This window comes from Pinus tabuliformis, chromosome 7 (genome assembly GCF_031772625.1).
Source record: "Pinus tabuliformis cultivar Carrire ecotype Pingquan chromosome 7, CPIR1, whole genome shotgun sequence".
Taxonomy (NCBI): domain Eukaryota; kingdom Viridiplantae; phylum Streptophyta; class Pinopsida; order Pinales; family Pinaceae; genus Pinus; species Pinus tabuliformis.
Window position 1 is genome coordinate 1,173,673,629 of NC_142293.1, and position 9,960 is coordinate 1,173,683,588.

The following is a 9,960-nucleotide window of genomic DNA, read 5'->3' on the forward strand; positions in this document are numbered from 1 at the left end:
CCCCCATTTTTTAGTTATGTATTTCCATAATAGGGACACTTTCCATAAAAATTTTGCTAATTTTCCTTTTAATGTTATTTTTATTTGTATAAGTGTCATACAATTTTGCCAAATTTTCATTTTCTTCACATTCTTCTTTTGATTTCTTCATTGAGTTTGATTTTCTTCTAGCTTTCCATTGAATCTCATTTCATATCATTTGGTTACATGGTCTGCAAATGGTACTTCTTCAAAGATTGATAATTTTTACCACCATGGCTAAAAAATGTACAAAATATATATTATGCTAATATTTGTAAATTATTTGTAAATATTAACTTTTAGTTAATTTTTAATAACTAATTCATTTTTCCATTAGTGGTCATATAACATCACCACATCCAAATTGTAGAACAATTGAAATTGTTTTATCATATTTCCAAAGTTACTTCAAATTTCAATTTTAATAAAATTCTTAGATTTGAAATATTTTAATATAAAGTGGCTATAGTTTTTAATGTTGGAAATTGAACTAAGGTGGTTGTAGTTTTTTGGTGGGCCCTACTCCCTACAGAATTTATTACGTACATCCCCCTCATTCCTTACTCCTTGTCGTGGCACCTTGGGACATCTTTTATTGTAACATTCTTTTCACTCAACTCTAATATGACTTACTCCCTAAACCTATGATATTTATTAGCTCTGATTCACAACCCCAATGGTCACACGTCCCTATTTATCTCATCGGACCTTTGAACCTTTTTAAAACCTAATATCTTGTTCATAATACTTTTGATATCCAATGGCTCCATTTATATCAACTTTGATATTTCACTTCACATTCGATGTTCTGATATCCATTCTTCCTAAGGTTTCGATGACTCTAACTCATGGTTCCTCATACTCTTCATACATCGGACCTCGGGATTTTGGTCCATCATAAATTCATTTTAAAACATTTGATATCACTTCATCTCTAATGCCCAATGGCCCTCATATCTTCGACATGCTTGGTTATAAAATGTTGATTTGTATATTAAAGTTTTTATTAAGGTTTCTTAACACACACAGAATTTATTTCATATTAGTTATGCAATGGTGTGAATATAATATTATGATAATGTTAAATAGTGTATTTTATTAATATAATATTAAATAATTTAAATAAATTAATTTTAATTAATATTTTTATTTTGTAAATAATTTAATTTATAGGAGAATTATATTCGATTTTGTAGATAATTCATCTTTTTTTAGTTTGTAATTTAATTTAATGTTTTTAAATAGAATGTATATAAATAATTTAAAATTTTATAATTAATTGGCTATTAATTAATTTTAATTATATACTTAGTTAGAATTATAATATTTAATTATAATTTTTGAATTTCAGCCCATGCACTACACTTTTTAAAATTCGGATTATTTTGGCACCTCATCTTTGGAGAAGCATATCTAGATATTTACTCAACCAAATTAAGCTTACAATAGCTAGCTGGAAAGTGAAGATAGAGGAAGACAATCTAGGATGGTTAATTTTAGAAAATTAAATCATTTAGTGAGTCAGAAATCCACTCGAAAGAAAACTGGTGAATTTGAAAACAAAATTAATTTTTTAATGTTAATTTAGACAAATTTTATTATCTTTGGAAATTTGTTGTTACCAATTCCTCCTATAGAATTTCTCAAAAAGAAAATAGCCTAAACAGAAGAAATCACTTCTTGAAGTTTATTTGGATTTTATTTTTTTGTTAAATTTTTAATGATTTGTTGAGAATGAGTTTGTGTTCTCTATTTTGTCCATAAAATTTGTTTTAATTCCTTAATTTCAATTGAATTTGGCGTGAGAGCAGTTGAGGAGATGAGGAAGAAAATATTTTGATCAATAGAATTATTCTAGAAAGAGAGGAAATAAAATTTCAATTTATTGGAGAAAACTTATTCTTCGATAATTGTCTCATTCTAATTCTATTTTGTAATTATAAATTGGGCTTTAGTTGAATGCAAACGAGGTGAAAGAAAACTTGGGAGACAATTGTCTATGATGATAGAGTCTTTTTGAATATTGTAGGGAGAAATATTTTTGTAGACAATTAGCTAAACTTGGAAGATGCTTATGGAGATTAAAAGAGATGTATTTCAGCTTTGGAAATTTCATGCTATCATGAAATTTTCTAAGAATTTCATGTACTCAAAGGTTGTAATCAAATGTTCAATTATTGTACAATGCTATGAGAAGGTGTGTATTTCGTAAAATTTGTGGAAACTCTTGAGTCCACATAAGTATGTTTTTTGAACTTTTTCATTAATGTTAATTCATTTAAATTCATTCTTGTTTTAATCATTTAGAAGCTATTAATTAATGATGGATCTAATCGTAGTGAAGCTAAATTTCAAATTCAAATAGATAAATAAAGAATACTTGTTAACTATTTACCAAATTCATGTCAACTTTATCTTGCTTTTAATAATGATTGTCTCATGAGAAATATTTCCTTAATGCAATCAGAGCTTTTGGTTTTAATTCATTTTACTTGAATTTGGAAGTATGTGCACGAAAGATATGGTGACTATTCATGAGATAGTTGAATGAAAATACATTCTTGAACTTGTAATAAGTCTTGGAACTATTCCCTTGGCATATTCACTTCATTTTTATTCTAAATTCAAAGCTCATCCAAATCCTTTTTTACCTTGCTCTTCGTTGAGAGGGGGCCAAATACTTGATTCAATCTAGATATATTTAGGATTTATTTTATGTTAATTATAGTAGATTTTCGTTTAGTTTTAAATATTACATTTTAGAAGTCCCCTTATACATGGGCAAACTTTAGTTGTGGCTTGGGTGAGCCCTAGATCACCTTAAATATCACTTCCTTTCTTGAGCTTAGCAAGAGAGTTGATCTGATGCTTGTTCTCTATTGGTAAGTAAAATTCATTCTTGAGGCTACTAGAGATAGAGAAAAGGTAAGTGAACCTATTTTAGCCATTTGGAACCACCATTCCAAATAGAAAAGGATATTATTTAAGTTGCCCACATGGTGGTCTCCCTTATAATGTTGAATGGTCACTTTCAAAAATCAACACTTACCAATATCATCTCAAATCCCCAATAGTGATATAATAATCTTCAATTCCTTGATTGTAATTACTGGAATAGATTTAAGCCTAAGAAAAGAACTCTTAAGTGAGTATACTAGTAGGTTAGCCATGTAGAAACAACTGCAATCTTGACTTGGGTTGAAAAGGAGGTTGATTTCTTTTCTTAGAAATAAAAGAACTATTTCTCATGAGCTTCATACTGAATTTGGGCATTGATCATTTCCCAAAACACCATGGAATAAAATATTTTGTCAACTTGGTAACTCTAAAAAGGTTGAAGATGAAATAACATTCTCTTAGATTTTCCTTATTATAGTCTTTGCATGTAATTTGCAAAATAATTTTAACAATATCAACCTTTTTAACTTTTTACGTTGGAAAAAATATGGTGATCATATATTTTTGAGCATAGAAATAAAATTTAAATGAAATTCTATTTATCTCTAAACTTATTAACAGATGGTAAAGAATATAGATGATAGTGGACATCATCATCATCATCAATTTTATTAATGAAATTTGTTGACATATGTAATGATGCTATTAATAATATTATTTTTAATATTAATGTTAATATTATTATTGTTGTCAATGTTGTTATTTTTTCTTCCAAACAAAATGAACATATCTGTTGAAATAATAAGCATTTTAGGTGGATGATGCATATCATCATCGACGCATAAGTTTCCTTTCATATTAGTTTCTCAAGACCAAAAAAAAATAAAATTGATAACAATTATTATTGTTATTGCATATAGGGTCCAACCTAATATGGTAGAGATGTTGTAATGTAATTCCATTAAAAAAAATTGTCTTGGTCCAAATAAAATAAAAATAATTTAAACTACAATAAAAGAAAATAAAAAAACTACATTATTATCATAATAATAATAATAATAATTATTATTATTTAGTTAAGGTAAACTTCACTTGGTTAAGTTACTTGTAGTTTTTGACATCTAGATTTAAGAGAACTCATGGTATTCATGTGGAATATAGTGTCTTTAAACTCGGAAATCAAACTAGCCTACCTTGTTTTCTCTCCCAAAGAGGTTTTCATCTAAAGAGACTAGATAACTATAGACATTTGGCATATCCTAATATAAGACAGATCTAGGATGCTTAATGATATTATTCTTAAGATGATGTTTTTAATATTACTAATAAGATTATTATTAATAATAATTTAATATATGTGTTATTAATTTTATTTATTAATATTAATGTTAATCTTATATATGTCAATAATGTTAATATTAATATGGTTAATTAATATTACAAATATTTATTCATAATATTTAATGATATTATAGACTCATGTCGATTACTGTTATTATTTTTTCATGTTTTCATTCATTCACCAGTATAACCTTTAAGTGAACCATGGAAGAGGCCACATTGTTATAGTTAAGAAAGAACATGTAACCTTATACTTATATGTACTTTACATTTTAGTGGGTTTTCCAAATGAGTTCTATGAGATAGCTATATGATTAATTAATATTAATACTGTAAAACTAATTTAATATTAACACTAGCTATAATTTGTCGTTACCATTAATGTAAAAACTTAACATTAAAGCTTAAAAGACTTGTATCCTATATTTTTAATGTAGCATACCCAGTTTCCATACTAAAAGAAATAATTATTTTGCAGGATGTTACAACAAGAGAATGTCCTAGCATTACCTCTACAATGATTCAATATTTACTTCCACTATAGAGTCCATATCTAATGCTTGGGTCACATATATCTATGCAAAATAGTTTGGGGTTTGTAGCACTTGCCATAAGTCCTAGTAAGGTTTAGAACCTTACTGTTATTAATGGCATACCTTGTAGTTAAGTTACAGTGTTCTCATAATAGTTTGACTATACAAGGTAGCCACATATATTTATGCAAAAGGGTTTGGGGTCTGTAACACTTCCCATTAGTCCTAGCAAGGTCTAGAACCTTATTGCTATTCATGGGATACCTTGTTGTTCAGTTACAATGTTCTCATCATAGTTTGACTACACAATGTAGTGACATAAGTACTAAATCATTCATATTGATATTATTTGAAACTTTAAGGAATACCTACTATCACTTAATCCTACTATCACTTAATTGTTTTCCCTCTAATTGTTTTGTATTATATGGTCAAATAATGAGTTGGTTGAAACATATGGGATGCCATTTGACATCGGACCACCTATAATTCATACTTTACATATTGTTTCTATTTCCACATCACACTCACCATCTGACCTACACCTTGCTTGGGTGTACTGTATTTCTTAACAAATAAGATCAATTGTATTAATCCAATGGTGGGTATTCTTTAAGGTTAATCAAAACCCTATGGTTTGGTTGAGTCCACATTCTTTGTTTCAATTTTTTGTTCATTTGGCTAGGGGGGCACTCTACAACACTGCTAGGTAGTGTGGCCCTTTCTAGATTGTCATCGAGGTTGTTGGCTTATATGGAACTGACCCAAGTTCGGAAGAATTATTTACCCAAAAAATCCACTAGCTACTAGCCCTTCCGACAATAATTTGCGGAGTGCAGAATGAGATCTCACCTGAGGTAGCAGGGGAGGGTGCTGGAACTAGGTTTCCACACCCTTGGGATATCTAGATGTGGTCTGGAGGTATCACACGATGTTTTGCAGCCTCGCGCTGCACTATATTCATGCAGAATGATTTCTAACTTTTTATGATCACGCAATTTATAGATCTAATCTATTTGATGAAGTATTGTAACTCAAATCTACTTAGAAGGGTCTTTAGGCAAACATTTAACAGATTTAACCAGTTTGTGCACTTAGAATAAATTCATATTCAACTATACCTCTAACATAAGCATATGTACATAGATTAAATAGTTATATCAGCCATTCATGCAGTTAGATTCATGATAACTCAGATTGTAACACAGAATTTGCAGAAGAAACTTATCTTTATTTCCACTTATCACCAATACATCCAAATCTGCCCTGTGCACTCAGCTACAGGGGTCCACACACAAAGCTACGGACTCTTCCAGGCCTCTGCGCACATAGCTGCAGAGCCTCTATCCACTACCCCAAACCCCTGACTGAGACTTACAGACGCTTCCAGAATGCTTCCCTCAAAAACCCATTACATTTCAGAGCCAAAACTATCAAACAAAAACTTAGCTACCCCTACCAATAGAGCATCGCTCTATTTATACCTTTGCATGGACCGTGATCCATGGGTAGGCTGACTTATCCTACATTTCTTTACATTATTTTTTGGTGGACTACCCTTTGACTTCAACCTATTACAAATCGTGCTCCGCGCTTCTCATGAAATCTTTATCTAAAACTGCGGTCTTCGTGGCCCATGACCATTATGCAGGGCTTATGCTACTGAACAGTCCCCCAACACAATCATTGTGACTCATCCCAAGTCACTCAGTTCGTTCGACCAACCTTGCGCAGAGATCAGTTAGGAGCCCCTATGCATCGCTGATGCTAGCAACAAATTCTTTTGTCATTCACTGCATCTGTTCCACATGTGGCGCCGACACCTTAGTCCTTGTATCTACTGTCTCCATAGTAGCATACACGGCCTACATGTGGGCTACCATGCACTTTATGGTGGTTGAAAACACAAATGCCTTATCTAGCCACGACTAGAGACAGGCTTTAATCACCACTTCCTTTTGTCTAGTGGCATTGGCATGGATTTTTAGGTCCTAAGCCTCCCATATCTTAGCCAATCGTTGCGTAATAGAAATGGTCTTTGTAATTCCTCTGATCTGATCATAAGCTTGCTGGAGCACCCGGGCCTCAGTTTCTAATCGGCGAAGTGTTGGATCCTCTTCAAGGGAGGTGAGTGTAACAATTGACTGAGTTAGCAGATTTGTACATTCCTCCATCGAACATGTGAGCATCATGTGCCCCAAAGTAATAATGTTCCTGCGTTTCTCTAGAATCTCTGGTGGTGTCCATGGTGGAACCTGTAGTTTTAAGTTCGCGATCTGCAAGTTGAGCTCAAGCTTGATTCACACGGCTTCTTCCTTTGCGTGTCGGAACCCAGTTGCCAATTTATGGATTTGTGTCTCAATAGGTAATTCCACCGTAATCTCTAGCTCACGAGCACTCGAGCAGGCGTCCGCTACTACCTTCTCCACCTAGTGCTTCTATGTAACTGCTTCATCCCGTTGGAGGCGTAGTTGTTCAATATTAATTTTCTGTTCCTGGGATATTTGTTCGGTGTGGTCAGCCCTGGCACGGAGCTCGATGGTGGTGCTGTCTTAGAGCTATTGCAAAAATTTACGTGATAAAGCGGCCACGTTTAGTCCCAGCCCTTTAAGTCATCCTAGCACAGCTCAGTGCTTTGCATCTGCAGTGATCAATGCTCCTGCTAGAATCGTGATGGAATAAGCCATTTTGGCCTTCAACAACGGTTCAATAGTTATCATACCAAGAACCCCCTGAGTAGCACTAGTGCCCATTGGCGCTATCCTTGTTCCATGTTCCTGTAGTGGCGCATAGAGTTCCCCGAACACAATCTATTTCTTTGACATGGCCTCGTCGACTACATTCCGAGCAGCATCCTGAATAGTGTTCTCTATGTCATTTAGGTCCCCCTCAGTTAAGGCTATCTGTTTTGGACGCCTTTGCCTTTTTTTGTTGTTTCGGTCGTTCTGGTTGCGCTGGCCGCTTCAAAGGCGAATCTGTACCTATTGTTCATGGCTCGTCTGCGGCCATCTTATTGGGCAGCTTTTGACTGCTTTTGGCCATTTTCGACATAGCCCCTCCTGGTGGTGTCTTTCCTGCTGCTGTCAGCGCTACCTCACAAGCTACCTGAACCTCCGCGGCAAGTTTTTCATTTCACTTTTGTTGTGCAACACACTTAGCTTCCTCCTTTTGCCACCGAATAGTAGCCTCATTGCGCTCTATTGGCTCTGGTCCATGCCATGCTGGTGGCTAGGTATCCACAACCCCATCGACAACGTCTTCAATAGAAATAAAGTGGAGTGAGGTCCATGCCCATGCTGGGTCCTTGCACCTTGATGTAGATACGATGCATGTCTGCTTTAAACTCGGAAATATTCTTCATGCTTTCATAGATCCCAACGGACAAGCGAGGTAGCTCATTAATCCATTGGTGCATAGTCGTGCCCATCAGTATCCAAATTTTTTTTATGTTTCCAATTCGTCCCGCATCCCTTGTCGCCCAGAAGGGAAGCATATGTAGCGGCTTCTAGCCACTTCAAGTCCAAGATAGGAAACATGATGTCTTCAAGTAAGTCAATAGTGGCCAACATGATGGACAGGAGCAGCCATGCATAATGGAAGGTCTTTCCCTCCTCCTGAACCTCTCGGTAGTTGGTTAGAAACTCTTCACAAATGAACTATGGCCAATTGAACCATACCCCAGCTCCACATTCCTCAGTGAGTGTAATGACTACTGCTAGAACCTCATTGCCATGGCATTTCCTCATTACTTTCCAAGCTATCAACTGAGTGGCGACGCAAACCACATTATCTGAAATGCTATCAATGATGTACCCTCGTTGCCCCTTCACTAGCTTATACTTCTTTTTCAGAGTCTCTATCATCACAACATTGCCACTTTTATGAGCAAGTTCCTGGGGGTCTCCTCTATCACAAGGAAGGTGTGAAACCCGATGAAAAAGTTTAGTTGTGATGCAGATGGGTTTTCCGACCCATAATATTTCCTCATGAACCAAACAAAGCAACTGCTTTATAACCAACATTTTGATAGACGGTCGAAGAAAATGAGGAATAGATAAGAGACAAAGCAACCTAGCTTTGTCCACCTTCCGCAGCCACTGCTTTAGCTGTAACGTTGTCATCGACCCTTCTACACTCTCCTCCATCAGTGTGTCAGTTACCAGGTGGGGAAATTTTACTATATCTATGAGGTCCCAATCCTCGAATTTCATTGTCGCAATTCGGCCAACCACCAATCTTTCCACTGGGACTGCTTTTGGGAGAGTCGAGGTAACGAGTATAATGTCGACTTCATCCAGGTTTGTAGGTACCTGCGCCTTCCCCTTGCCTGGGGACACATACTTGGGTCATCGCACTGGCTGGATGGGATCCTCCTCAGGGCTTACTTCTTCGACATATGTGGGAGAACCTTCTGCCTCCTCGCCGCTTTCAATTGTGATAGTTTTACCCTTTTTCTCCATTGTGAACTTCCTAAAGTGCAGGTGTCATGGCGACCTTCTTATTGGTTCTGGAACCTTAGGGTCCTTCCTGGTCTTCAGCATCCGGTGTGATTTAAGGAACCTGGCTGCTTGTGGCGTGGCTTCTTGTGGACTATCTGTGGTAGGGTTTTTTGTTCTGAGGATTGCTTCCCGGTAATGTTTTGGTAATGCCTCAAACCATAGACTTTCTTCGAGTTTCTTGTCACTCATCTTGCACTTGTCTCGGACCCAAGGCGGCTTTCTTGCAAGATGGTAAAGTGTGGTGGTGTGACCCTTACTATGATTATATATGATTTCAAATTTAAAATCGGCTGCTCTCCCTGGTGGTACCTCATAAATGTGATTTTGGCAGTTATTCTTCTGCCTTAATTGCTCGCCGCCCACTCTAATGTTCCTTAAATGGGCCATCATATCATGACCAACACCTGCAATGGTCGCTTTCCATATTTCCTTCGCAGTATCGAATCCCCAGGGACACAAGTGTGGTTCTTGTATATATGTTGTGGCTAGGTCACACAGCTTTGCAGCAGCCTGGTTTATAGTCTCGCACCCTCTTCCAACTACGTGGGGCAATGGGACTAGGCCTCCTAAGGATAGTTAGGTGGGTGAATCCTTCACGCGGGTCTTCCGTTTCTCGACTAGCCCGGACTGTGAGCACCCTTTGCGTTCCCTCGATTTTGCTAACGAAT